Source organism: Schistocerca serialis, chromosome 10 (genome assembly GCF_023864345.2).
Source record: "Schistocerca serialis cubense isolate TAMUIC-IGC-003099 chromosome 10, iqSchSeri2.2, whole genome shotgun sequence".
NCBI lineage: Eukaryota > Metazoa > Arthropoda > Insecta > Orthoptera > Acrididae > Schistocerca > Schistocerca serialis.
Window position 1 is genome coordinate 248,570,318 of NC_064647.1, and position 26,871 is coordinate 248,597,188.

Below are 26,871 nucleotides of genomic sequence, written 5' to 3' on the forward strand. Positions count from 1 at the left end.
CGCGGCGCCACCTGTCGCCTTCCCACTCTGCCGGGGGGACTCCCCGCGGCGGCAGGTGTGCCAACCCGAGCGCTAGCAACAGTTGCGCGCCGTGCTAGAGCGAGAAAAACGGCCCACAGTCGGACGAGTAAGGCAACGATCGAGCACATATTACTGCGCGCAGCTTCTCCACTCGTACCTATACTCCATAGGCCACTTGTGGTACATGGCGGACGGTACTTCTGCTACCACGATTCATTCCTACCACTTCCGTTCTCCTCGCGAATGACGTTTGGGAAGAACGACTGTCGCTAACTCTCAGTATGAGCTCCAGATGATCGTCTGCTGTTGTCGTGATCATTTCACAGGAGAAAGTAGTATGTTGCGTGACTCTTCTAGGAAGACTAGCCCTCCAATTTTAACACTAACCCTCTTCTTGATGCAGTTCGCTTCTCTTGTAGTGCCTGTCACTGAGGTTTGATTAGCACCTCCGTAACTCTCTCGCACTTAGTAAACAAACCACGAGCAAACCCGCCCCTCTTCAGATCATGTATCTGAAGTGACTACGTGTCCCGATTTCGCCGGGATAGTTCCGATTTTTGGAATCCAGTCCCCTTGTCCCCATCGCGTTCTGACAGGACTCCTAAACGTTCCGATTTTTAGAAGTCAAATAAAATTCTCAGTCGTGTGAGGTTTCTGCATCTAACTTTTTATATTTATAGCAAGTATCTAGACTTTATTTCAATACCGTATGCGTAATCTAGCATACCATGACGTGCTGTATTATGAGATGCGTTCACACTGCCTACTTGATGACGTGTTCAAGTTCTTCATCTTTAGTAACATTTGCCCTGAAGTTGGTACTACTGAACAGGATTTGCTTAGCGGTAGCCGTAATGCTTTCACGTTTATTGCCTTTGCATGCGTATTGCAGGACTATTCATTCAGCAGTACTGAAGGCAGGAGGACAGCACGATACAATTTTAGAGGCTGGAGAAACACTTAGCCGGCCGCTGTGGCCGAACGGTTCTAGGCGCTTCAGTCCAGAACAGCGCTGCTGCTGCGGTCGCAGGTTCGAATCCTGCCTCGGGCACGGATGTGTGTGACATCGTTAGGTTAGTTAGGGTTAAGTAGTTCTAAGTTCTAGGGGACTGATGACCTCGGATGTTAAGTCCCATAGTGCTTAGATCCATTTGAACCATTTGGATAAACACTTAGTGGTTTGAGGATGAATATGAATTTGAGTTCACTGAAATCGTGTGTGAATTTTATGGTAGCAGTGTACAATACATTGAAAAATGTACTGACCATTTAATGGCTTTTCAGACAACATACGTGTTCCTTTGAACTACGCACCTACATGGTATGAGGTACAAAAATGCTACGACTCTCTAGCAAATGTGTTACCAACTTGCAAAATTAATCATAACGAATTGTTCTTAGGGCGTGTTAATATGCAGCAAACAGAGGAATGGAATATCTAGAAAAACTGTCTCTGGTATGCGTCCAGTGAAAACGCTTCAGCATTTCACATTCAGACATATATCTCATGAAAATGTTTGAAACATTGCGGAGTTTGTGTTACGTATTCCAAGTACAAACGCACCAATCGAGCGTGTATTTTCTTTAATGAGTAAAATGGTTCAAATGGCTCTGAGCACTATGGGACTTAACATCTGAGGTCATAAGTCACCTACAACTTAGAACTACTTAAACATAACCAACCTAAGGACATCACACACATCCATGCCCGAGGCAGGATTCGAACCTGCGACCGTAGCAGTCGCGCGGTTCCAGACTAAAGCGTCTAGAACCGCTCGGCCACACTGGCCGGCCTTTAATGAGTAAGATACGTTCATCAAAACTCAAGTGAAAGTAGAGACTTCAAAAGTAGTAATGATAGTAAACGTTAATTTGCAATACCGTTGTTCGGAATTCTACGATTTCTTTAACTTAAAGCGAAGAAAATATCTGCTGAATCAAATTCATTCATCGCAAACGTATGGTGGCATGAATAACTGAGTGTTGAAAGGCATGCAGTTTATTCTTAGTAGTATTATTATTTCCTTCACTTTCTCAGACATTAAGTGCGGTTAAAAATGGAGTGACGCGGACCTTGATCAAGCGTCACTTCCTTTTAACTGTACGGTATGTGCTATATTGCATTTAGGAACTTTCGGGTAATTGAACATGTATCAATAATTACGGATTTCTGTAGTTGTATATATAAGTTTGGATGTAGCTGTATTGCGTTGATGTACTGGTGGATATTGCGTGGTATGACTCCTGTAGTTGAAAGTATAATTGGTATAATGTCAACTTTATCCTGATGCCACATGTCCTTGACTTCCTCAGCCAGTTGGATGTATTTTTCAATTTTTTCTCCTGTTTTCTTCTGTATATTTGCTGTATTGGGTATGGGTATTTCAATTAGTTGTGTTAATTTCTTCTTTTTATTGGTGAGTATGATGTCAGTTTTGTTATGTGGCGTTGTTTTATCTGTTATAATGGTTCTGTTCCAGTATAATTTGTATTCATCATTCTCCAGTACATTTTGTGGTGCATTCTTGTATGTGGGAACGTGTTGTTTTATTAGTTTATGTTGTAAGGCAAGCTGTTGATGTATTATTTTTGCGACATTGTCATGTCTTCTGGGGTATTCTGTATTTGCTAGTATTGTACATCCGCTTGTGATGTGATCTACTGTTTCTGTTTGTTGTTTACAAAGTCTGCATTTATTCGTTGTGGTATTGGGATCTTTAATAATACGCTTGCTGTAATACCTGGTGTTTATTGTTTGATCCTGTATTGCAATCATGAATCCTTCTGTCTCGCTGTATATATTGCCTTTTCTTAGCCATGTGTTGGATGCGTCTTGATCGATGTGTGGCTGTGTTAGATGATACGGGTGCTTGCCATGAAGTGTTTTCTTTTTCCAATTTACTTTCTTCGTATCTGTTGATATTATGTGATCTAAAGGGTTGTAGAAGTGGTTATGAAATTGCAGTGGTGTAGCCGATGTATTTATATGAGTGATTGCCTTGTGTATTTTGCTAGTTTCTGCTCGTTCTAGAAAGAATTTTCTTAAATTGTCTACCTGTCCATAATTATTATTATTATTATTATTATTATCATTGTGTGCGATTAGACCCTGTTGCGTCACGCAAAACGTCTTGATTATTTTTCCTTATTTTTCCATTCTGCTCTCATTTTTTCTGCATGGGCTCTCTTCCTTTCCTCTGTCCATTTTGTTCCTGGTTTCTTCAGAGCTTCGTTCTCTGACTTAACTTCCCATCCGCCAACTTTCTGCTTAAATACCTGTCTGTCAAAAATATCTGAATAATTTATCTGAGCATTTTTAGGTGTATCTTAGGTACAGTATATGTATCTATAAATTTGAATACGTTTTAGATTATGTTTATTGCATTATCATTCGGTGCCTATTCATTTGGTTGTCAGTTTCAATAATGTACAACAATTACAGAGCATTGTTGCATTCTGAGCATTAAGCAGTTATAAAATTGGTTCCAGCCTCGACTCCCAGAGTTATGGTCACATTATTTCATCTCGTTTATTAATCCAGTCTAATAAGGATAGACTGACGAGCAGTCCGTAAAAATCAGGCATAGGATTGCTTGGTATCCATACGTATACTCTGGAAACCTCTGCACAGTGAATGGCTGCAAATACCTCCCACCAATATTTGCTGCTCTCTCTCCTATTTCGTTTGCCTGCTGAGCCGGGGAATGACTGTTTGTGCTCCTCTGTACGCGTCATATTTGCCTCTTTTCCTCCTGTTGCCTACACGAGGTGTACGAAGATGGTGGCAGCAGGTCTCCTTCGAAATCACGTGCTCTACAATTCGCCCAACAGAGTTTCTCCAGAAGACCGTCTCGTTTCTCCCAAAGGCCCCCAGATCAGTTAGCGGTGCATTTCTGTTACAAACTTTATATCCAGTATACCGTCCTTCTGGCCGCCTCCGTGTCTCCCTACCATGCAGAAGACCCGGGCTCGATTCCCGGTACTGCCATGGACCCAGGTTATCAACAAGACACTGTGCAAACCTGGTGGTGGCTCCATAATGGTGTAGGCTGTGTTTACGTGGAATGGATTGGGTCCTCTGGTCCAACTGAACCGATCGTTGACTGGAAATGGTCATGTTCGACTACTTTAAGACCATTTGCAGCCATTCATGGACTCCATGTTCTCAACCAACGATGAAATTTTTCTGGATGACAATGCGCCTTGTGTCCGTGCCTCAATTTTTTGCGATTGGTTTGAAGAACATTCTAGACAATTGGAGCGAATGATTTGGCAGCCCACATCACCCAACATGAATCCTAGCGAACATTTGTGGGACATAATGGAGAGGTCAGGTCGTGCATAAAATCCTGCACCGCCAACACTTTTCCGCCTATGGCTCAGTATTTCTGCAGGAGATTTTCAAACGACTTGTGGAGTCCGTGCCACGTCGATTTGCAGCGCTACGGCGGGCAAAAGGAGGTCCGGCCCGATATTAGGAGGTATCCCACGGCTTCTGTTATCTCAGTATGACATATCGTGAGGCAAAAATCAAACAATGGAAAATCCAGATTGGAGTGTAACAATATTATGAAAAGGAAAGTTGATACGATATAGCGGAGATGCTGAGTCGCACATAGGCACAACGAAAAGACTGTCACAAATAAAGCTTTCGGTCAGTAAGGTCTTCGTCAAAAACAGACTGCGCGCGCACACACACACACACACACACACACACACACACACACACACACACAAACGCGCGCAACTCACACACAGGACAGCAGTCTCAGACAACTGTAGCCACACTGAGTGTCGAGGAATGTTGTCAGTAAAAATCTAGAATAGTTCTCGACCGATTTATTTCAGATTTTTGCACGATATCCTAACAGACATTCAGACGGAGACAACAAATTGTTTTAAGTGTACAGGTTTTCTGTTAAAACCGATCGCGAGAAAAAAAAAGTTGTGCTTTTAAAACGTGCGGTTTTGTTTTCGTTCCCGCTGTCGGTATTAACTGCGCCATATTAGACAGTTTGTTTGTGCCATATAGCACATTATGTTTCTCCGTATACATGTAATTTTAATGAAAAATTGTTCACAAAAGTGTGTGCTATTTTGTTTTTTTCCTTTCTGTCTGTTTTAAAGGAAACAGGAAAGGTGTGTTTGTGGCCTATCGGTTTATGATTATAATACTACTGTGGATTCTGAATGGACCGAAACTATGTAATGCTACCCGTTTGGACATTACAGCTACGCGAAATACTGCCACTGAAGCTCCTACCCTCATAATTCCATTAGCGGCAGACGTCTCTCTCATACGCGTTATACCAAAGATCGGAAGCGATTTACCCACCTATTTTAGGTAAGCTCATTTCCCGTGAAGGTTTCGTTTGCTACAACAACAAGGAAGACTCGAAGTCAGAGTGGTGGGGGGGGGGGGGGAGAAGAAGGGTTGACAGACGGGGGGAGGGGAGGAGTGGACAGAGAGAGGGTGAAGGAGGAGATGGAGTGAGGGAGGAGGGGGACGTGGAGGAGGAGGAGAGGGGTGGGAGCAGGTGATGGACAGCTAGAGGAGGAGGTGCACAAAGAGAGGGGCGAGAACAAGGCGGGTAGACACGAGCGGGAGAAGGAAATTACGAGGTGTATCCCCATGTTTAGCAACTGTGAAGCATTGGCGGAGTCCCTAGTAATTATACGGAATACCGAAACTGGAACTTTGTTGCCCCTGAAAGCCGTTAGGTGGACAACGTGCAACTGTGACCGCCCACCATCAACCCAGTTAGTGTTTTACCGATATACGTAGATGGTCCGCCAGATTTTTCGGAGTAATCCTGGAGGATATCCGAGCCGCTCTGTCAGGATGAACCCCCCGCCCCTTCCTCTCTCTCTCTCTCTCTCTCTCTCTCTCTCTCTCTCTCTCTGTGTGTGTGTGTGTGTGTGTGTGTGTGTGTGTGTGTGTGTGTGTGTGTGTGTGTTTTGTGTGTCGTCACGAGTGTGTCTCATCGGCAGTCTTGTGTTGCCGGGCAACCCCGCGCAGTGTATGCCGGCAAACGCATCGCCCAGCGCCGTCCGCTGCACGCGCCCGGCTCACGCACGCACGCACGCAGACATTCTGCCCGCAGCAGCAGCAGCAGGGAGGAAGGGTGGGGCGGGCAGCAGCGGAAATAAAAATTCCCGCCCCCGCGGGGTGCTAATGAGGCGCAGACAGACGCAGCCAGCATCCGGGGCACACTCACAACACGGCGGCTCCAGCTCCGCCGCTACATCGCGTGGCACTCTGTCCGTGTCAGCTGCAGCCGACACCACCACACGACTCACTCTCACCGCCACTCCACCATCCATCACACATCATCATCATCATCCATAAGTTATCATCAACAACCATAATCATCCATTATGGCTCATCCACCCATCACTGCCATCATCACCACCACCATCATCATCATCAACAACAACAACACCATCATCAACACCATCATCATCTTCTTCTTCTTCTTCTTCTTCTTCTTCTTCTTCTTCTTCTTCATCATCATCATCTTCATCATCATCTTCATCATCCACATATGGTAATTCTTTCATCCGTACAGTTCAATGTATACAATGAGAAAGCGATGACAGACATAAAAGAAATGTTTAAGAGTGGGATTAAAATTCAGGGTGAAGGGATATGAATGATGATGTCCACTTATAATATATCCGCGATGAAAGTGAAGAATAACAAGATTTATTGAATGGAATGAACGGTCTAACGAGTACTGATTATGGATTGTGCGTAAGCGAAAGAAAGGCAGAAATAGTGAAGAGCAGTAGAAATGAAACTTCTGAGAGTGTTCGTTTGGAACTAATCATTGTTCAAAAGCGAACCATGTACTGTGGGAAAACGACTTGAGGAAAAAAAAACCGAAGCGTTACAGATGTGGCAGTGCAACATAATGTTGAAAATTAGGTGGACTGTTAAGAATAATGAGGTTCTCCACAGAACTGGCGAGGAAAGGAGTATGTGGAAAACCCTGAGCAAAAGACGGAACAGGATGGCAGCACATCGGTTGAGACATAAGAGAATGACTTTTACAGTACTGGAAGGAGCTGTAGAGGATGAAAATTATATAGGAAGACAGAGATTGGAATACATCCAGCAAATAATTGCGGACGTGGACTGCGGGTGGTGCTCTGGGATGAAGACGTGGCGGGTCGCCTCAAAGGACTCACAAGACTAAAAATAAAAAATTAATCATAATAATAACATCGATCTTTTGTGCTTTGTTTCCGAGCTCTGTTGGTTTCATACGCTACTTGAAGTGACTGAACCTCTTCTTTTCTCCGTGCTTCGTGTTCAATTTCTGTAAACTAGATTGACTTGCAGATGAATTCAGTTGTTTCAGGCGAGGTGTATAGGCTAGCTTTTTCATCACATTCTTTCACCACTTAGAGTTACGTTTAAACTGAACAGTTTTGTTCAGGAAGAGCATAGACCGGCGCTCATCAGATCGCAGAGGTTAAGCGACGTCGGGAGTGGCTGCAAGTTGAAAGGGCGTCCATCTGGTCTGCAAGGCGCCGTTGGTTGCTTTCCCTTTCTAGGAAGGGTGGTCGCGTCAAATTCGTCATCACGTCTTTGCTGCAGTGTCCTGGAGTCAATTCCAAACCTGTTCGCTGTGTGTCATGAAGTGAGGTCACGTGACGCTGCTAATGGTGATCCATCCGTCGGCCCGCCTGCTGCTGTTAGAGAGGAGTACGTCGACGTGACTGCTCTGTTGTAACTCACACTTCATTGCCTTCCAGAGGATTCATCCAATCAGTTTCACGCTATTTCTCTACCTTTCCACACTGGAACAGCGCGCAGGAAAAACAAACACTCAAATGTTTCCGCGCGAGCTCTGATTTCTGTTACTGCGATGGTCATTTCTTCCTATGTAGGCGATCGTCAACCATTTTTTTCGCGTTCGGAGGGGTAACTTTGTGATCGCACTTTCGCGGAAAGATATCGCCGCAGCGGAAAACGCCTTTGTTTTAATGACTGCCAAACCAACTAGCCTATCATATCCGTGACACTCTCTCCCGTATTTCGCGATACCACAAAACGAGATGCTCTTTTTCTTCGAACTTTTTCGAAGCCCTCCGTCGGTCCTACCTGGTACGAATCGCTCACCGCACACCAGTACTTACAGCGTACTGTAGGCAGTCTCTTTAGTGGATTTCTTGCATCTTGTAAATGTTCAGGCAGTAGAACGTAGTCTCTGTTCCACCTTCCCAACAAAATTTTTCTGTGTGATGGTTCCGTTTTAAGTACTTCGTAATTGTTATCCCCAGGTATTTAGTTGAATTAGCAACCTTTAGATTTGTGTGATTTATCGTGTAGCCGGGTTTTAAGCAACTGCTTTTAGCCCTCATGTGGATAACCCTACACTTTTCATTATTTTGGATCAATTGCCACTTTTCTCACTATAAAGATATTTTCTGTGAATCCGTTTGCAATTTGTTTTTGATCTCTTGATGATATAAATGGCAGCATCATCTGCGAACGATCTGAGATGGCTGCTGAGAGAATCTCCGAAACCATTTATATACTTTCAGTTTCACGAGAAAGTGTGCGCCATAATTTTAAATGTAACGCCCGCAGCGACATATCTGGTAGTCGTCTCGAATCTGTAATCAGAGCCCTTTAGCACAGTGTATAGATGAACAGTGTCAGAGCTGAACGTTTGTTTTGTCTGTTGCAAAATATCTGAAGCGCCACGAGGCAGGGTTCCTTATAAATCATGCAAAGGGAGCAAAGATGTCATATAGAGCTGATTCTAAAATTTTTGGAAAGTCTGAGACATTCGTTGCGAAGTGGGTCAAACGATATTTAGTGGCTGGAAACGTGGGTGATTTACCGGAGAGAGGGTTAACGTACACGATATGGCTATTTGCACTTTCTTACGGATAATTTAAACGCCGAAAATATGTGCAGTGTAAATCGAAAATGCCTTCTGAGGTCCGTTAAAAAGCTATTTGGTTCGAAGGAGGCACACTGGGTGCTTCGAGAGGATAATGATCCGAAACATCGCAGCCGTCTCCGTACAGTGTGGAAACATCTCAGTGGGGTGGCCACGATGAATTGGTGTGCAATCCATCCGGGTGCGAACTCCGTCGCAAATGTTTGGTCGTATATTAAGATGAAGCTTGAAGGAAAGCCAATATATATTTTGAAGCAGCTGTCATATAAAATTAGGACGATATCGTTACCGAGAGAATATGGAGCAAATCTCGTGAAAAGCATGCCAAAATGGTGTGAAGCTATAATCGATAATGACGGCGATTGGATTAACTATTAGGTGATAGGACAACTAGCAATAACATGTATTTTCATGTGAACATACATTTATAATAGTGTCTTACATTTCATACAGATAACGATGAACACTTTCTTTTGGAACTGACTGTAGATCAACAGCAGCATAGGGTATATAAAATTTCGCTGGGGAAAGCCAGATATGACTTCTGTTTCGCTCGATGACTAGTACGGACTGTGCCGTCTAAGCGAGTACCTGCCAGCACTAGGATTCACTTCATCCATAGCAAAACAGATCTAAGACAACACTGTACAAGTGCCGAATCACAGACATCCACAACTACAGCGATACACAGTCGACACTTCATAGTTGCAAGAAGGCAGCGACAGCCCACCTCCACTGTGTTCAACCTCCCTGAGTGTGCGACTACTTCAACTTGCAGTTGAGAAAGGAAGATCAGGGTTCGTGGTCTCCCTCGACGAGAGAATAGACACTGGTGAGGCGTGGGCGTCGGCTGCAGTGAGGCGGCTGCGGCGTTTTCGCAAGACTTGGGCTTGTGGAGGAGGGGGGGGGGGGAGGGGGCGAGGAATGCGCCAGTGGGCGCCACGCCAGGGCGCTAAACGAGACCTAATTGGCGCTCAGCTTCCGGTCACAGCCAGAGGCGACCGCTGATGGAATAACTTGACCTCTGGCCGCCGCTGGTGCAGCGCGAAACGAGACCCACCACTGGGTGGCCGGTTCTGCTTTCAGAACGGAAACCCTGGTGTTGCAAAAGGGCGGGGCGCACTCACAGCCGAGGTCGCGGCCCTGTAGCCGTCCCACGGCTGCTAACACCACTCCAGGATGGCGCTGCACGTAGAAGATGGGTTTGAAAAATTAATAACTGGAGCAGCTTTCGTAGACCTTACTACTGCATACGACACGGTAAACCACAGAAAGCTATTGCGCAAATTATATTACCTCACAGGGGACTCTAGGTTGACGATGGTTATTGGTAGTCTTCTACAGAATCGAAGATTTTATGTCTCCCTAAATGGTAAGAACAGTAGATGGCGACTGCAGAAGAATGACTTACCACAAGGAAGTGTACTTTCTCCCATCCTTTATAATGTGTACACTAATGATCAACCTATACCTCGAGATGAAAGACTGTTCGTATATGCTGATGACACAGCTGTGGTGGTCCAGGGGTCCAATTTTGATGCAACATCTGGAAACCTCTCTAGAGCGCTTGAAGAACTGGCTCAATACTACGACGCCAATCACCACAAGCCAAACTCTGACAAAACCCAAGTATGTGCTTTCCATCTGCGCAATAGGGATGCTGGAGTTGAGCTCGACGTTACACGGCAAGGTAAGAAGCTAAAGCACTGTCCAACACCTAAATACCTTGGGGTTGTACTTGAAAGAACGCTTTCCTTCAAGCAGCATTGCCAAAACACCGAGGCTAAAGTCTGCTCCAGGAATAACATCATCCGCAGGCTGACAAACTACGAATGGGGAGCTCAACCATCAGTACTGAGAACATCAGGACTTGCTCCGTGTGTTTCTGCAGCAGACTATGCAGCGCCAGTATGGGAAGCATCTGCACATGCTAAACAGGTCGATGTAAGTGTAAGTGAGACAACGCGAATTGTTACAGGCTGTCTCAGACCCTCACCAACGGGTAACTTGTACCTACTTGCTGGAATTGCCCCATCCAAGATCAGAAGGCAGGTGGCAGCAGACGCCGAGAGAACAAAGAAAGAAACAGATTCTCGACACCCACTGAATGGGCACGTCACTCAAGCTCGGAGGCTTAAGTCTAGAAATAGCTTTATTGCAAGAACCGAGATCCTTGACGGTTCACAGGAAGATAATAGAGTCCGTAAATGGGAGAATGAAGAAACCGCACTGTAGATAATACCAAAAGAGCAAATGGCACCTGGAAACAAACTTCCTTATACAGTGTGGAGAACACTAAATAGGCCGAGGGCTGGTGTACCCAGATGGAAAACCAATCTGTGCAAGTGGGGACTGCTGACTAACGACGACGACGTTCTTTGCGGATGCGGAGAGCTACAAGACGAGGCACATCTCCTCATGTGCCTACTACTGCCGGAGCCCTGCAGTTTCAGTGACCTGCTACAAGCCAACGACAAAGCCGTAGCGGTGGCTGACTATTGGAAAAATAAAATTTGATCTGGACACGGAAAAGTAAAGTACTGCACGTAGTTCAGCGCTGCCGCTTAAAGAAATAAATACACCGACGGGAAGAAAACCGCAACGCCAAGGAGGAGTTGTCCGACATTAAGGAAAGTAGGTAGGCGTGTTCCTATATCTGGAAGATGATACGGATTCGAGCTTCGTGCCAGTCGCATAAGTGTGGCGTAATAGCGCCACTATGCAGATGCAAATCAGGTTTGCATTAAATAGACGCTGTGATGGTCGTGAGTGTTAGTTACGTTAGAGATTCGACGTGGTGAGTTCGTGTCAGTCAAGAATGCCTTTAAGACGACAAAGACGCCATTGTCAACGCCTCACTGAGTTTGAGCACTGTCATGTAGGAGGCCTACCACAAGCTGGATCTTCCTTCTGCGATACTGCAGAAAGACTAGGCGGGCTCGCAGCTACTGTACGTCGGTGCTGGCAGCGGTGGACACGGGAATGTTCCGTCGCAGGAATAGCGCGACGTCCACGTGGCACTACCGAGAGAGAAGACCATCGTGTTGGGCGTGTGGCTGTGGCGCATCGTACTGCATCTGCAGCAGCGATTTGGCAGCAGATGGCACCACAGTGACACAACGAGGTGTTACAAATCGGTTACTTCAAGGACAGCTCCGAGCCAGACGCCCTGTAGCGTGCATTCCACTGACTTCCAAACCACCGCCATTTGCGACTCCTGTAGTTCAGTAGTTCAATGGAGAGCCAGATGGAGGTGTGCTGTCTTTTCCGATGGTGGCCGTGTGTTGGTTTGAAGGACCCAGTTGAGGGCCTGCAACGAACCTGTCTGCGTGCTACAGACACGGGACCTGCACCTGGAGGTATGGTCTGGGGTGCGACTTCGTATGGCAACAGGAGCACTCTCGTGGTTATCTGACAAACCCTGACTGCAAAATTGTACGTCAGCGTGCTGATTCGACCTGTTGGGCTGCCATTCATGAACACCATTCCAGGGGGCTGTTTTCCAACAGGATAACACTCACCCACATACCGCTGTTGTAACCCAACATGGTCTACAGAGTGTAGACGTGTTGCCTTGGCCTGCTCGATCACCAGATCTGTGTCCGAACGATCACATCATCAGACAACTACAGCGTCATCCACAACCAGCAGCAAGCGCCCCTGTACTGACCGACCACTTGCCACAGGCATGGAACTCCATCCCACGAACTGACATCCGGCGAGTTCTACAACACAATACATGCACTTTTGCATAGCTGCATTCAACGTTAGTTTACGTTTTTCACTGGTTCAGGACATTGTGTCAAACGGAACTCAACACGTTGCTCATAACCGGATGAAACTGACAGATGCTAAGGTGATTCCTTAAGTTAAGTTTTTAACAACATTTTTAGTAGCTTGACATCAGCAACAAAAAGTTGAGGAACTATAACGTTGAGTTTAAGAGAGAGACACATTTTGTAGATTTGCAGGAAGCTTTGTGGGGCGTCGACTGTAATGCTGTCGTTGAGATTCTGAAGGTAGCGGGGGAATATACAGGGAGCGAAGGGCTATTTACAACTTGCACAGAAATCAGACGGCAGTTGCAGGAGCCGAGTGGCATGAAAGGGAACTAGCAGATGAGAAGGGGAGGGAGACAGCGTTGTAGGCTATCCCCGATGGTACTCAGTCTGTATACTGAGCAAGCAAATTTGACGTACGAATTAAAGTGAGGGAGAAGAAATAAAAACTTCGAGGTTTGCCGATTACATTATAATTCTGTCAGAGACAGCAAAGGACTTTGAGCATCAGTTCAATGGGATGGAGAGTTCCTTGAAAGAAGGCTGTACGATGAAGATCGACAAAAGCAATGCTTTTTGACATGTCGTACGTCCTTCAGGGTCTCCTCACTATGGATTCGTGGGAAGAGTAACTGCCTACGTATCCCTCAATGGCCGATGAGGAAGCACGTTGATAGTGTCCACAGGGTGTGTGTTTACCCATTCCGATGTTTACTAGCCATTCCGTGTCCACATAAGGTTGGAAACTATGCAAGGGTAGGTTTGAACGTCCTGTAGAAGTCGATCTCATTAGAGACATCACAAGCTCTGACTGAGGAAACGTTTCGAAACCACTCTGGTGTTCGCGTTAAGCGATGTAGGAAAACGAACGCAAAGCTAAACCTGGACCCTCGGATGGGGATTTGAGCCGCCATTCTCCCGAATACGTATCCACTTTCTTAACCACTGCGTCACCTTGGATTGACACTGAATGCCCAATCGAAAGATGATTGATGATTGTAATGAAGATGATGATTAAGCTTTCTCATCATAAGAATCATAATTACCCATTACCGGTTATCCTTCCATTCATACATCATCATCATAAGTGATCGTCATTACCATGATCATCATCATCATCATCCACATATGGGAATGCAAGCTATCTCGGTGATGAAGTTTTCTCAGGTTATCAGACGACCCAAGGCGTCGTTCTGGGGCAGTGTTTTGGCGAGTTTCCTACTCGTCTTCACTCCGCCAGAAGACGACGAGTAGGAAACTCATCGAAACGCTCCCTAGGAAGACATCACAACTTCATTTTTCTTAACCATTCTTGTTGGTATAATCCTTATCAGCAGATGATGTAGATGAGCTGTTAATGCGGTTGCGCGAAACTTCGTGTCGTGTGTGGACGACATTCTTCCGAAAATCTGACAGTATGTCTCCGGTCTCATTAATTCTGCACACTAACCTGAATCAAGAGACGATTGGGAATGTTATACGTGCGTCCTGCTTTGTTTGATGGTAACTCTTGTGAGTCGTTTAAAGCTCTCTTGTACATCCGCAGCTACACTCCGGAACCCAACTTACGGTGTGTGGTAAAGGGTGTATTGTGCAGTAGTCTCACTTCCGCGTTTTCCTGTTCAGACGCGAACGTATTGTGGGAAGAACGAGTGCTGGTACGCCTCTGCGCGACCCTGGAGTTCTCTGGTTTCACTTTCATGGTCCTTTCCGAAGATACGCGTAGGAGCAAGCAACGTATTGCTTGACTCTTTCAGGAACACACACACTCGGAAAATGTAACGGTAAAATAGACCGTGATGCACAACGCCTCTCTTGCAGCGTCTGCCAGTGGAGTTTGCTGAATACCTGTACGACGCTCTCTTGCCTACTAAATGAGTCTGCAAGGAAACGTGCTGTTCTTGTTTGGATGTTGTTTATTCCCACTATCAAATGGTTCAAATGGCTCTGAGCACTATGGGGCTTAACTTTTGAGGTCATCAGCCCCCTATAACTTAGAACTACTTAAACCTAACGAACCAAACATCACACACATCGATGCACGAGGCAGGATTCGAACCTGCGACCGTAGCGGTCGCCGCGGTTCCAGACTGTAGCGCCTAGAACCGCTCGGCCACCTCGGCCGGCTATTCCCACTATCAAGCTTATATTCCACGTATCCGACACTACTGAACAACATTAATAGTAAAACCAGGCTTCTTGCAGATGGTGCAGTACTATCTGATGGTTCAAATGGCTCTGAGCACTATGGGACTTAACATCTGAGATCATCAGTCCCCTAGACTTAGAACTGCTTAAACCTACCTAACAAAAGGACATCACACACATCCATGCCCGAGGCAGGATTCGAACCTGCGACCGTTGCAGCAGCACGGTTCCAGTCTGAAGCGCCTAGAACCGCTCGGCCACAGCGGACGGCCCCTCGTTCAGGACGCCCTTCGATGCCTACCGGCAACGCTCATGTCAGAAACGTCAACGAAATTGTAAATGCCAATCGAAGACTTACTGTGCGAGTGATTGCAGAAGAATGTAACATTTCAGTTGCGTCATGTCATGAAATCCTGACACAGCATCTTGGAATGCATCGTGTTGCCGCCAAGTTGGTCCCACGGCTCGTGAGTTAAGACCAGAAAAACCTTCGCCTTTTGGATCGCGTAAATGAGAACGAGATGCTCCTTTATAGAATAATAACTGGTGTTGAGACTTGGATCTACAGTTATGAGGTCCAATCTTCAAAATGGGTCGGTAAAGGTTCTACAATACCAAAAAGAGCTCGTCAGGCTACGTCAAATGTCAAACCCATGCTGATAGTTTTCTTTGAAACTTCCTGGCAGTTTAAAACTGTGTGCCGGACCGAGACTCTAACTCGGGACCTTTGCTTTTCGCGGCCAAGTGCTCTACCAACTGAGCTACCCAAGAACGAGTCACGGCCCGCACTTGCCTGCGAAAGGCAAAGGTCCCGAGTTCGAGTCTCGGTCCAGCACACAGTTTTAATCTGCCAGGAAGTTTCTTATCAGCGCACACTCTGCTGCAGAGTGAAAATCTCATTGCAGTTTTCTTTGACTTTGAAGGATTAGTTCATCATGAGTTCATGCCACAGGGACAAACTGTTAATCGATAGTACTATCGGGATGTGTTCCGACACCTGCGAGAAAATATGAGAAGGAAACGGCCTGAAATGTGGCGAGACAATTCCTGGCTCTTTCATCAGGATAAAGCACCCGCACGTTCATCCATGTTGATGCGTGACTGTTGCACAAGAAACGAAGTAACTGTTCTGCCTCATCCTCTTTACACTCCAGACCTGGTTCCTTCATTTTTTTTTATTTCGAAAGTTGGAAACCCCGTTGAAAGGACGAAGATATGCGAAGATAGAAGAGTAAAAGAAAATTCGCAGACGGCTGTTCGCGCGATCCAGCAAGACGCGTACCAAGACTGCTTCCAGAAGCGGAATCGGCGTTGGGAGCGGTGTGTCAATCGTGGAGTGTTTCAGAGGAGACCACGCACGTGAGTAAAAGGTAAACGTAGAAAAATTTAGTGGACAAAGTTCAGGTATTATTTGAACAGACATCGTATGTGATTTCGTTTTTACACTGTGTAGCTGGACTCAGTGTCAACAATTACTGCAGGTCACGTCTTTAATCCGACGCCCAGCGCCGACGGAAAGCGTCGGTTGTTTCCCACTACGGGCACATGTATGTTTAAAGCGGAATTTTACGTCACCACTTGACAAAGCGTTCCCAGATTAGTTCAGTGCTATATTTGTTTTGTCGATATCTATTAACAGGGACAGTAAAACACAAAGAACGGAAAGTACTCCAGCAGAGACTGAGTAGCGCTGCTCGCTCGTCGGTAGCAGTCAACGCGCAACAGGGCGGTGCTCTCGCTGACTCAGTACCGGTAGCTATCCACCTTGTTTTACTGGAGCTGTTGGTACATATCGATCAAACGAATATCAGACTAGACTAATCTGGGAACTCTCTATCGAATGGGCACCTAAAACGCCGTTCGAAAAATCATTTTGTTTGTAAAGGGAAACAAACTCTCGCTTTGCCTCGACACTGGTGTAGCATGAAAGACGTGAGGACCCGTACTTGTCTGGGGTGACTCCATCTGTACAATGCAGAAACGAAATTGGAAATATCCGCTGAAACACCAGAGGAAACGCGCCTGACGGCTCTTAGGTGAGACAGCCAGTGTGTTGTGAAAATTAGTGGTCCTGTAACACTCGCTTTTGGTACACCGAACTTGCTTTTACACCTGAAGACTTGTCTCCGTTCAGAACGACACGCTGTGTTCGGTTTGCTAGAAACTCTCCAGTTCGTCTGACATCCTTACGCTCCTATTTCGTCCGTTAGGCGGCAGTGTGGAACCGTATTCCGTGCTTTACGGAAGTCAAGGAACACGGCATCTACCTGGGCTCCTGTAGCTACTGCTTTCCGATTAGCAGTGAAATTCGCCAACAGCCGTGCAATTCGGTTTTTTTTTTTTTTTCGGCTATCAGTTTCGGCATTCCGCTACGCCATCTTCAGGCCCCATATGCATCTCTCAAAAATAAACGATATCGTCATACAGTGCCATATATTCCTGCACGTCGTGAATTCAAAACCGTACCCAAGTAGGTCATTCGAAGACTCGACTGCATCTCAGCACACTTGCAATTTTACCACATTGTTCGATTGTAGGTGTGCTCAGCTTGCAATCGAGTCTTCGAATGAAGCACTTGGGTGCGGTTTTGAATTCCCGACATTCAGGAATATATGGCACTGTATAACAATATTGTTTACCTTTGAGTGATGCGTGTGGCACCTGAAGATGGGGTAGTGGAAAGCCGAAACTGGTAGTCGACATAAAGTAATATTCTGAATTACACGGCTGTTGGCGAATTTCATCGATAATTACTTGACCAGCCGATGTACCATGTCGATGATGGATCAACAGAGACAGCTTTCTGAGTCTTGTGGACGAACAGAGGGAGCAGGCACTTTTTTTTTCGTACGACCGCTCTGGTTCCTACAGAGGAGATGATCGGTCCCTGGGACTGACCCTGCAGTGCCGCCGGGCTGTGGCTGGAGAAGAGCCCTCAGCAGTCGGCAGGGTGCGCTCAGTGGACTCCTGCCTGGCTGTGCTGCGGTCCATCCACTGTGCCTCTGCGACTGCGCTGTTCCCGCGTCCTCGGAACATCCGCAGCCCGTAAGCAGGATGTTGCCCGCCAGCAGCAGCAGCAGCGCCAAAACACAGCCTCCTCCCCCCAACCCTCCCTCCCCCACCGATACATCAGCCGGGAATGGCGAGCAGTCGGCGCCCAGCCGCGTCGGCCACACGCAGACAGACACGCAGCTACTGTGCGCTCAGGCAGACCACCGACACTAGCCACGGCGCGGTGTCGATGGCAGACCCTACAGAACGTGGACGAGGGCACGGAAACATCAGAAACAACATTCACCAAAATAGCTAATGCGGTGTATAAAGCCAGCCGGCATTGATTAACTGAGAAGGTTAATTGGAACAAACGGCGATTCCGAAGTTAGTCACAGAAGAAAGAGTCCGCAAAAAGTGGATGGATCCAGTCACGTGAGTCGAACTATAAAACAATAAAGTTAAAACACACACAGAGTAAAAGACATAAAAAGTGAGACCTCCTAAAAACTGGAAAAAAAGAGTGGTCTTTCCATGAGAGAGTGGTCATGTAGTCTCAAACCGACATGAAGAGAGGTCCCAACAGCAAACCCCCTGCCTCTGCTCCAGGATTAAAGCAAAAGTCCACGGCTTGTGGTCTAGTGGCTACCATTGCTGCCTTGGGATCCCAGGGTCCCAAGTTCGGTTCCCGGCCGGGTCGAGAATTTTCTCCGCCCAGGGCAATGGGTGTTGGTGTTGTCATTATCTCTTCACCATCTCAACATCATTCGGGTTGTGGGGATACTGGAAATGGAAAGATTGGAACTGGTACAGTCGCTGATGACCACGGTGTTGAGCGCCACAAACCATCATGATCATCATCTTAATCTTAAAGCAAAACCGTATATCTCGAAACCACTTTCACGGAGGTTGAGGACCATTTCAAACATCCATGAATCGTCTGCTAATATTAAAATTATGGAATCTATACTTAGCATCAAGGGCCAAAAGAAGAGGACATTCCATCAATGTGTGGGATGCCGTCAGTTTGGCTCCACAGCCACATTGCGGGGGTGGGTCGTTACGCAGGGGGAAACAACTGGTGAGCCTTGTATGACCAAAGTGTATACGGCATAAGACAATGGACTCCTTTCAAACCGAGCGAGGTGGCGCAGTGGTTAGACACTGGACTCGCATTGGGGAGGACGACGGATCAATCCCGCGTGCGGCCATCCTGATTTAGGTTTTCCTTGATTTCCCTAAATCGCTCCAGGCAAATGCCGAGATGGTTCCTTTGAAAGGGCACGGCCGACTTCCTAGCCCGTCCTTCCCTAACCCGATGAGACCGACGAACGCGCTGTCTGGTCTCCTTCCCCAAACAACCGGACCCAACTCCATTCAAATGATTCAAATGGCTCTGAGCACTATGGGACTTAACATGTGAGGTCATCAGTCCCCTAGAACTCAGAACTACTTAAACCTAACTAACCTAACGACATCACACACATCCATGCCCGAGGCAGGATTCGAACCTGTAACCTTAGCGGTTGCGCAGTTCCAGACTGTAGCGCCTAGAACCGCTCGGTCACATCGGCTGCCGTAATCACGTCGAAAACCGTGTCAGATGACTCGCCGAAGCACAAATCACAGTTCAAGTAATGCACTGCCTTTTATACCTTGTGTACGCGACGCTCCCATCATTCCTATATATGGATACTGCTGCACATGGCTTTTGTCACATCACTGTATGTAGGCACGAAGAATAATGATGTAGAATATTAATAACGTCTGCTTTATTTGAAAATTTTTAAGAGTAAATGAGAACTAACTGAAAACCTCAGCTGCCGACAGATGTTGTTGATATACCTCGATGTGGACAGCTGAAAATGTGTGCCCCGACCGGGACTCGAACCCGGGATCTCCTGCTTACATGGCAGACGCTCTATCCATCTGAGCCACCGAGGACACAGATGAATAGCGCGACTGCAGGGACTTATCCCTTGCACGCTTCCCGTGAGACTCACATTCACAACTGTCCACAATTCTACATATGCATTGTACCTTTTAGACATTTGCCCACTCACTCATTACTCGCGCACGCTTTGGCGATTCCCGATTCGGCAGCTGAGGTTTTCAGTTAGTTATCATTTATTCCAGGGAAAAGCTGCACGGTCATAACAGTAACTGTTCTTTCGAGCACAAGTTACTGTCTTCGTATATTTTTAAGAGTTTTCACACAAAAAATTCGGAGGCACTACTTTTCAGCGCGCCCTGGTAGCTGCAGGTGAGCCAAACATGGCGGCGATGTGGGACAGGTGTGTGCGCGGCTGTGTTTTGTGTTGACAGAGCGTGCGTGGCCACTTTGATCCAGCGCGACTGTACCGCAGTGCTGGCTGGCTGGGGCTCCGGGAAATGAGGAAGTGTGCGCCCCGCCCCCACCCCCCCTCACCGTGCTGCGTGGGAGGACACGGGCCCACCCACAGCTAGCTCGTACCGCACTCACTGTCGGCCGGCTTGGTGCTGCACGCGCACCACCGGCACACGGCACTGGGGGGAGGTCTGCAGAGTGAGACGGGCGCAGCAAGGGCTTTTGGAGTTTGGCAACTTAATATGGACAGCCCAGTACAATGACATCATATCCAAAGCTCTCTTGTCTGAAGCCCAGTGGTACTGTTTTTGTTTCCCTGTTCTCGGAGCTGGTGTTCTATCTGCAAACCGAAGATCGCGAGTTCGAGAAGCAGTCGTGTGATCTCCAAGGAGATATTTCGACCTGCCTTAAACCTAATCATCTGTCGGTGGTATGTAGATCCGCCAGTAACGGCAAGTGATTCGGAGTGTACGTTACGCTGCAGGTCGCTATAACTGGGGTAGGTCAGGGACAAGCAAGTCCAGGAGGTGGCGCCAATGGACACACTCGCACCAGGCCACTGCACCGCAACAAACAATTGTTGCTTTATTCTTATTTTGCTCCGGCGGCATTGCACGCCATGGGGCAACTGTCGCCGTCGTTATTTTGTACTGCTGACGTAACTTCATATCGGATATTGCATACTTTCTACGACAGTAGCGCAGATGTCTGCTTCGGGGGTGTATCTACTAAAGGTTATATGTAATGGGAAGACATTACAGACTTCCTCAGAAAATTTCGCCTCGTTATTGAAACTCTGGATCAAATACTAAACCTGTAATAAACTCAGCAGAGTTACGAAGATGATTTTTTTTCTAATAAGATGGCCACTGCTCCGAAAATGGTTGCTAATGTTAATATGAACACTGTAAGACAAAGAAAAACGCACCATAAAGGAAGTATCACAGTGCGACAGAATATCCGTAAATGTCATGTACATAGACAAACAAATGATTACAATTTTAGAAAATGTGGATTATTTATTGAAGAGAAATTTACTAACTGAGCAGGTCAATCAGCGTTGGTCCTCCTCTGGCCCTCGTGCAAGCAGTTATTCGCCTTGGCACTCATTGATAGAGTTGTTGGATGCCCTTCTGAGGGATACTGTGCCAAATTCTGTCCAATTAGTGCGTTAGATCGACAAAATCGAGTTGTAGTTGGAGGACCCTGCCCATAATGCTCCAAATTTTCAAAGGTAGGGAGAGATCCGCCGACCTTCCTGGTCAAGTTAGGGTATGTAAAAGACGAGAACAAGCAGCATAAACTCTTGCCATGTGTGGGCGGCCATTACCTTGTTGAACTGCAAGCCGAGGATGGCCGGGCATTGCGTTGTTGAATTGCAGTCTCACTGACTGGAGCAGAGCTGTCTTCAGTAATGAGTCGCGCTTCGAACAGCCCCGATCTGTCTGGAGACTCCCCGGACAGCAGTGGCACACAGACCTTACTGTGACCCCCCCCCCCTCCCACACGGCCCACCAGTCAGGAGTGACGGTCCAGGGTGCCATTACACTCCATAGCAGGAACTCTCCGGTTCTTATCCGCGCCACCCTTAGTGCACCGCGGTACGTCTACGATATTCTACGTCCCATTTCATTGTCCTACGCGGCAAGCCATCCTGGGCTTACATTTCAGCAAGATGGTGTTCGCCCGCACACGGCGAGACTGTCTACAACTTGTCTTCGCGCTTACCAAACCCTACCTTCCCCAGCAAGGTCGCCGGATATCGTCGCACCTATGAACGTTTGGAGCATGGTGGGCGGGACCCTGCAACTAGATTGGACCAGTAACGATGTGACGCGTCAGTTGGACAGAATTTGGCCCGATATCCCTCAGAAGGCCATCCAGTAACTCTGCCAAACAACGCCTGTGCTTGCATAAGAGCCACAGGTGGACCAACACATTGCTGACTCGCTCAATTTCTGAAACTGTTTATGTTGAATAAATCGTCCAGCTGTTGTGAAATTGTAATCATTTGTTTCTGTTTAGAAAATCCAGTATCAGCGACCAGAGTGTGACAGGAACCGTGTGTAAGTAGGCTGTTTATGTTTTCTTATTGGTAACGCCACGTAGCGCTCTATATGAAAATCACTGGCTGTGCTCTGTGCAGTCTGTGGCTGGTTGGCATTGTTGTTGGAATATTCGCCATTGTAGTGGGCAGTTGGCTGTTAACAGCGCGTAGCGTTGCGCAGTTGGAGGTGAGCCGCCAGCAGTGGTGGATGTGGGGAAGTGAGATGGCGGATTTTTGAGAGCGGATGATCTGGACGTGTGTCCATCAGAAACAGTGCATTTGTAAGAATGGATGTCATGAGCTGCTATACATATTATGACTTTTGAACACTATTAAGGTAAATACATTGTTTGTTCTCTATCAAAATCTTTCATTTGCTAAGTATGCCTATCAGTAGTTAGTGCCTTCAGTAGTTTGAATCTTTTACTTAGCTGGCAGTAGTGGCGCTCGCTGTATTGCAGTAGTTCGAGTAACGAAGATTTTTGTGAGGTAAGTGATTTGTGAAAGGTATAGGTTAATGTTAGTCAGGGCCATTCTTCTGTAGGGATTATTGAAAGTCAGTTTAGTGTTGATCAGAATAAGTAAGGAGCGAAATGTCTGAGTACGTTCAGTTTTGCTCAGCTGTTTGAAAATCAACTAATGTAAGAGATTTGTCAGCACAGTAATTCAATAATTTTTCTAAGGGGACGTTTCACGTGTAGTGCCACATCCACTGCAGGTCACGCGATTCGCACTGAGCAGTAGACACAGTCTACAAGCTGACAGTGACACCAGTGCCACACACGTTATTTGTGGCGACCGTGACAGGAGCGGATAGGCCAAGATCTAATGCAGTGGTTCCCAGCCTTCCTTAGACCCTTACCCTTGTGTGCTCGTTCGCAACTTCAGTGCCTAACTAAACTATAGTGATATGATATTCAGATTGTGTTCGCTAGAATGAACGACGAAGGAATTTGTGGTGCACTACACGTGCTGCCCGAAACTCCTTCTCAGAAAAAAAAATAACTGTCCGTAGTGAGGGTACACGTTGTTACAAAACATGCCTCCCCGGCATCAGCTCTCTCTGTTGCGGCACTTGCTTTACCTGCACACAGCAATCCCATTTAACATCGGACAAGTTCAGATGTGTGCACTACACTTACTGCTCGTAAATCACTTCACGCTGCACTCCTTACTTCTGAACTGGCAGAAATTGGACGGCTTCGTGTCTAGTTACTGCTGTGTCGTGCTGTCAGTTCATTTATCTCTTTCGAAGTGAGTAATAAAGGAATGTCAGGATTACAGCAGGAACTATCTACAACTTGTAGAAGACGTTTTCTTGAGATACTTAGCATTTGTCACGTGTATGTCACACTTTTATCATCAGTAACCCATGGGACAATGGAAAACGTGGGTGTTGTGAGTGGACTATGTGAGGAATCTGTAACCTCCACCACATTAACGCTACTAATTGAGAAAAGGTTATCATTGATAACTTATGTAATCAGTATTAGTGTCCTACAAAAGTGCGATATAGTGACGATCTTTTCAAAGTAATTTAGTTTCGTGACTCAAACACAATCTAACAGTTAAGTTTTTATTCCTCAGAAAATTTCATTTCACCCCACAGGGGGTAATTACCCCCAAATTGGGAACGACTGATCTAATGAGAGCCTGTGGTTACGGTCAAGCACAGTTCTCAATCTCCATATTACGGCGGTAAATGATAACGTCCCTTAATGCGATCTATTGTCGCTCTTCTTTTTATAATAACAATATGTAAATAACTGGGGAAAGCAGAGCTACGGTCTGGAGCGGAATGCGAATCATGTGTCGTTGCTGGGAGTCCTCTCATCAGTCGTAAGTGAAAGTCAGATTAAAGGTGGACTGAAAACTCCCGTGGTGCGATCGGAATTCCACCCCGTGACCTTTCTGTTTCCACGCACGTGCTTAGACCACCAGGCCCGACGAGATGATACATCATGTTTTTAGTTGACACCTTCAGATCCACCGTATCTGCAACGCAAGTAGTCCGTTTCATGTCTACTACACACGGGCCCTCTAAGCCACTAACGCCGCAGTGACTTAACCGATGTTGCGCACAGCACGAGAAACTGAGTAGCAGTTCTGCAACTACGTTGAATCTCAAGATGTTCAGTACAAATAACTGTAGAAGGAAATGCAACAAGAGGTTCAGTTGAAATAAATCACAGCAATTCAAATTGCAGAGAATGTCCTCTAAAGGCTGAATTTCATATAAACGTGCAAGGGATGTTACTGTGTCAGAATAACTTTTCAGAGACAGTAATAAGCAAAAAAATGGCTCTGAGCACTATGGGACTCAACTGCTGAGGTCATTAGTCCCCTAGAACTTAGAACTACTTAAACCTAACTAACCTAAGGACATCACAAACAGCCACGCCCGAGGCAGGATTCGAACCTGCGACCGTAGCGGTCTTGCGGTTCCAGACTGCAGCGCCTTTAACCGCACGGCCACTTCGGCCGGCAGTAATAAGCAAATATGCACTCAGCATAGCACGTGACGCACTGAAACATGTACAGTGTGATTCAAAAGTCATATCCCTGGGACAAACAATACGAACCAGAACTCCTCTGACGGTCTTTCAGAGGTGACAGTATAGGCCAAAACAAGAAGAAAAATGTCCAGTAAACAAGAGCTGTAAAATGTATAGCTTACGAGCTCTGAGCACTTTTTCATCTACATTGCTGTCAAACACATATCATTTACTGAGGAAGTGCTCATATCTCTTAAGGCATGCATTTGAAATGCCTTGTTTACTATACCTTTTCTTTCTTGTTGTTAATACTACCACCTCTGAAAGTTTGTCTGTGGACTTCTGATTCACTCTATCTGTTCTATGGGATAAGTCTTTTGAGTGACCCTCTATATTACTACCGAACGCCTAATCCGGGGCACAGTGCGACTACCAGGCTGTCCACCTAACGGCTTCCAGGGGCAACAAATGTTTCATTTTCAATGTTTCATACAATTACTGAGCGAATTTTAAAAAATTTAAAATGCTGCCTTAATCTGCTCATTAAGAGCTATGGTGTTGTGCTGAAGGTTCAACACAGTGAGACCAGTGTCAGAAACTGTATATAGGTCTTTTATCAGCCTGACTCATGAGGCACAAATTACCCAGATTGTATTCGTCCTTTATATGAGAATGAGAGCATTTAACGATTTGCAACAAACTTTAAAGATCATTTCAAACGTTTTCGGAACTTTTTCTCGCTGAGACCCCCTCAGAAGACAATGAAAGGGAATAAGTTATCGCTTAGCATATTTTAGCTGTTTTTTGCAGTAAAACAGTAGCATCAGGCAAGACGTTTTAATTTATTAATTCTATTCGCGTCACAGTTTTCAGACAGTATCCACATAAACCACTGGACTTACCTGCAACATTATATCATTGTAATAGAAGTACTCCGGAAGGGGTTCCGTCGGCCGTTGTGGCCGAGCGGTTCTAGGCGCTTCAGTCTGGAACCGCGCGGCCGCTACGGTCGCAGGTTCGCATCCTGCCTCGGGCATGGATGTGTGTGATGTCCTTAGGTTAGTTAGGTTTAAGTAGTTCTAAGTCCTAGGGGACTGATGACCTCAGATCTTAAGTCCCATAACGCTCAGAACTATTTGTACCATGGAAAGGGGTTCGATGCTTTAAAGAATCGGAAGTAATGGTTTACTGGCGTGTACAGACAAACCCTGTCTTGCGTAAGGTGGGAATTCGATCCAAGTCTTGTTTGAAAGCAAGGAAGGTATGGCAATCTACAGCATGCGAAGGGGGTTTCACACAATAATTGCGCTGTCGCGGATTTTCTGCACCAGCCAACATGTAATGATTCCAGAAACACGCGGCACCGTTGGCTAAGAACACTGATATTTTCCTCATCTGTTCTCTAGTGTATTACTCATGATTCCCGCTGACTCGTAGCGTAAGGCGAGAACTTTTATTACGGGCGAGGACGGTTCGTAGCGTTTGCATCAGTCCAGTGGCTGACTGCACACACACACACACACACACACACACACACACACACAGCTGTGTCCTAATAGCTGCGCTGTGGGCGCCTGGGCTGTGCCACAGGGACGTGCTGCAGTCGGCTCTTTAAGTGCGGCAATTGCGAGACGGCAGCAGTTTTCGACGCGTCACCCGCCGCCAGTTGTCGGCCCGTCCTACGCCCCCATTATTTTGTTCCCAACGGCGCGCGGGCCGATAGCGTGGCGAACGGCACAGCAGACCTCCGTTCTGCGTGGCCACGAGAGGCAGCCAGCAGAGTTGCGCGGTGGGTGTCGAGCAGTTTACGTCGGTCAGTATATTGAGATTCCGTTACACAGTCACCACAGTTATTTGTTTCTTTAGTTGCACTCCATTCTCCCTAGGGCAGACTGCAACTCATCTGCAGCGTAACAGATTTTTAAGAGCACAGTGTCGTTAAAAGCAGATCTTTCTTCTGATGGAATAGCAGCCCAATATTTATTATTAACATGACCGTGAACCTAATGGGGCTGGTAATCGGAATTGACTGCTACGGAAGTTGTTGCTTTCCAGTTCGTCCTGTTCAATACTATAATACTGAATGTATGGTAATAAGGAACACCAACACAGTTTCACTAATTAC

General features: G+C 46.5%; 1 long non-coding RNA gene and 1 other non-coding gene across 2 annotated transcripts in view; one reads left to right on the forward strand and one right to left on the reverse strand.

Moving 5' to 3' along the window:
- LOC126425030 (uncharacterized) overlaps positions 1 to 26,871 on the forward strand; it is a 242,047-nt gene that overhangs the window by 208,894 nt on the left and 6,282 nt on the right. The gene's annotated exons all lie outside the window — the stretch shown is intronic.
- Positions 19,728 to 19,801, reverse strand: Trnat-ugu (transfer RNA threonine (anticodon UGU)). Its single transcript has one exon. It is a non-coding gene; the product is annotated as a tRNA-Thr (tRNA).